We start from the raw sequence: 3,730 nt of genomic DNA on the forward strand, positions 1-3,730 counted from the left end.
GTGGGGGGTGGGGGGGAGTAATGTTAACACCAGTTGTCATAGTTTTATTGTCACAGGTCCAAGGCTTTATTTTTTTATTCACACTTTTTTTTGTAAATTAAGATACCAGTGAAGTGTTTCTCCCTGATGGTCTCGCGAGGCGGCCAGGGCTGCTGCACTGTGATTGTCTGAAGTGTACAGTGGCGTCTCGCTGTTTAAACGCTCATCTGGCTTTTGTTCACTGTCCAGCCTGTATACATTTGATGTCAATTGAACAGTAACGTTGATCTTGCCTAGCTGAGTTACAGTTCATTTGCAGGATGTGATCAAAACTTAAATGTCACGTGTGTTTTATGTTGATGAGCAGCAGAAGCGTAACAAGGTGTAAGAAAACAAATCTGTATGTTAAGCCATATGTGGAAGTTATGGGAAAGATTTCCAGGTCGCTGGTGTTTTTTAAATTAATTTTAAGATGGAACAGCTGCAGACACTGAAGCTTTTCATGAAGTGGTTGATCTAACATGGCGAGGTCCGTATAGATCACAGTAAAGGGAAAGCAACCGCAGCTGCTGGTAGCGGCTTTTCTATAAATCCCCAGGATTCAGTTCAGTTCAGCCCCAGCTGACAAGAGTAGGACCATTGTTCTCTTCTCCATCCACAATCCAATGACTAAAGTATCCAGGTGCACGGTAAACATCTCCTGGCTTTAAGCATATGTTGGCCATCGGACAATCTTACACAAAGATCAAAGGTCCAGAACAGTCGTAATAATGTGATTCATCTGTGGTGTAAAACCAGCTTTTTAACAGTTTTCCTCACTGTCTTCTAGTCTCCATACCCCATCACCTTAATATCCCTGATAGTTTTATTTGTGTGGGTGACGGTTGTTAAAGTATTGACGATGGCGACTGCCAGGAAAGTAATCTGTGACGTGCTCCCTGTGATGACGTATGAAGTCATCGCCTGTCTGTTCAAATGGAAACTGAGGTGATATTGGTTTCCCCCCCAGGATGTTGTCAAAGTGAAAATGTTGTCTGTTGGAACCCATTTACTACTTGTATATAGGCTGTGTTACATTATTGTTACCCATTTTCCAAAGCATAATGTGTGCTCTATATTCAAGACTTTTTTTTTTCTTTTTTTTTTTTAATCAGGCAGACAATGGTTTCCATTGATTTCACGTTGGGATGGGATGTTTTCTGCACTTAACCCTACACAGTGAAGATCATATATACTGTTCACTGTCAATGGTTGTCCTTTGGGTTTCAGTATAACTGATAACATGTGATGCAGTTTGGCAGCAATTTAGTATACAATCTCAACATGTATTCAAAATCCATGCAGCAAAACCAGAGGTGTTGTCTTTTATTTTTATTTTTTTTTATTCCATGCATTCTTCTTCCTTGTCAAAACATGGTGCCTACATTACCCACAATGCAACTCCACTGCTGACAGTTTGGCTGGAGAGTTGATGTCTGGTGCGATTTTTTTTTTTTTTTTTTTTTTTTTTTTTTTTTTTTCTTTTAAATAAATTCCTGAATAACAAATACATACAAAATGATTTAGTGATGGATTCTAAACGGTTGTGAAATGTAGGCTGAACATTCAAGGTGAGTGAGGTGTGGTACTCAAGGTAGGCTTTTTTTTTTTTTTTTTCCTCTACCCAAAAAATGTTTAGCGTTGTTCAAGGGGTACTGGGAGGAAAACAATAAAGAGGTACGTTATTGAAAGAAATTTGAGAACCACTGTGCTAAGAGTGGCTAATATAGCTTCAAACCGCCTGCTTCAAACAGATGAGAAGTGGGTTACAGAGTCTTTCGAACTCCACAGGCTTCAAATGTACAGTAGTGCTCCACAACACCTGTACACAGTGTAAAATCTGTAGAGTTCCCCCTTTTAACACATTTCAAATCTGTGGAGAGTTGATTTTCATGCCAGATAGAAAAGAATGGGAACCAATGGCTGCCTGGAAGGAGATTTCTCATTTGAACACTATGGTCTGCTTTGGAAAATGGTTGGCAGTGATGGTCCGTTGACATGATTGGTAGTCAACTGGCAAAAACACGCACGCACCAACACAGTCCTTTTTAACAAACTGTGGCCATCCAGAGAACAATTTAAATGTTTGCCTCATCTTTAAGATCTTCCTCATACAGTATTGCCTTGTCGGGCTCACATCAGGTTCTGTTTCATCTCCACTCGGAATAAGATTAACAACCACACTGTTGTCTTTGTCTGGGAAAGCCTGTGCACTCACACATAAGACAAGTCTTCTATGGATTCAAGTCAAACTGACATAACTGAGTTTTCTGTGGCAACAACTCTAGGTCCTGTGAGTACCAATTATAGAACTGACAAGTGTACTGTAGGTAGTTTATCATTAGGCTCCATTCCAGTCATAAGCAAGCCTATTACACTAGTAGTGTGCAGTTACTTTAAAGAAATGGAATTTGGATGTCGAGTCAAAAGTTTGAAATCTTTGGCTGGTAACACGTGTGACGATTTAATGTCCAAAAGGAGGTCAAAATGATCGATAGTGCATTCTCATGAATATTCATTTAGGCCCTGAGGTATAACTGCCATGTTAGTTGCATCACCAATGCCAACAAAAGTGCCTTCTGTTTGATCACTAGGCCTTGAGCCAAAGACGAGCAACAGTAATAGCCTTGTAAAATGAAGAATGGTAAATGTAACGGGCGCTTCTGTTTGCCTTCCTTAAAATGTAATCTGATAAATTGGTAAATCCCAAAGATTTGATATCCTGTATCGGTGCAAAAGTCCATTCAGAATTTCAAACAAATTGCCCTGTCAAATTAATGGTCATTCCCTCTTTTTCTTCCTCAACTTCACTATAATTCTTTATTTTGTCTAGCTAGGACATGTTGGTTAGCTAAGAATACTCTGTTTAAACTACATGATTGTAATGTTATTTTTCATCATTGATTATGCCCTTTAGCTGTATAGACTGTTAACATTCTGGGTTATTTTAGAAGAAAAAAAGGTGGGGTTGGAGGGCTAGGAATCCATGTCTCAGCATTAAATGTTCATTGAATTTATTTGTGGAGGAAAACTTACCGGGTTTGCTTCTGTATTGCCAAATATGTTTTAAAATGCTGTATTTTCTTACATGGAAAAGTGTTACATGAATGGTAAGAGGGTGCAAAAATAATCTGTTTAAATCCAGCTTATTTTAAGGGAAAACTGTGGAAAAGGTTGACATGAAAACATTTATAATTGTGTCATTGTCATGTGGAAATGATCTACCATTAAAACATTCCCTCTGAAACTACCTGTCATTTTAGCTTATTTGAATGAAATTAATTGTTAAACATAAGAGTGACTGAACTAAAAGGGATCACTGCTAAATGTAATACTTTTGTTACTGTGACATTAAAGGATTGGTGCAAACCTTGTCTGCCTGTCTCAGAACAGTGTTAGTAAGAGAGGCTCCCATCAGGTCGAACTTGATGCAGATCCATTTTATTGGCTTAGCTGAAATGTTTTAATGACGTTGTTGAAAGAGCAGTGTGTTTAATTATGCAACCTTTTGTTGTGCAACAGTTATTGTGTAAATAGGAAATTGCAGCATTTCCCTAAATCTGGTTATTGGGTTTATAAGTTCTTATTTTAACATTTACTTACATTGTTAAAAGGTCCCATGGCATGAAAATTTCCCTGAGTTTTTTTATTTAGTTAAGAGTCCCCCCAGCCTGCCTACGGCCCCCCAGTGGCTAGAAATGGTGATAGGTGT

General features: G+C 38.5%; 1 long non-coding RNA gene across 1 annotated transcript in view; it reads right to left on the bottom strand.

Moving 5' to 3' along the window:
• LOC116700536 (uncharacterized) overlaps positions 1–1,785 on the bottom strand; it is a 23,140-nt gene extending 21,355 nt beyond the window's left edge. Inside the window, exon 1 of the long non-coding RNA XR_004334678.1 lies at positions 1,687–1,785. This is a non-coding gene — a long non-coding RNA (uncharacterized LOC116700536). The remainder of the gene's footprint in view (positions 1–1,686) is intronic.
• Positions 1,786–3,730: the final 1,945 nt, after the last annotated feature.

This window comes from Etheostoma spectabile, chromosome 13, assembly GCF_008692095.1.
Source record: "Etheostoma spectabile isolate EspeVRDwgs_2016 chromosome 13, UIUC_Espe_1.0, whole genome shotgun sequence".
In the NCBI taxonomy this organism is placed as follows: Eukaryota; Metazoa; Chordata; class Actinopteri; order Perciformes; family Percidae; genus Etheostoma; species Etheostoma spectabile.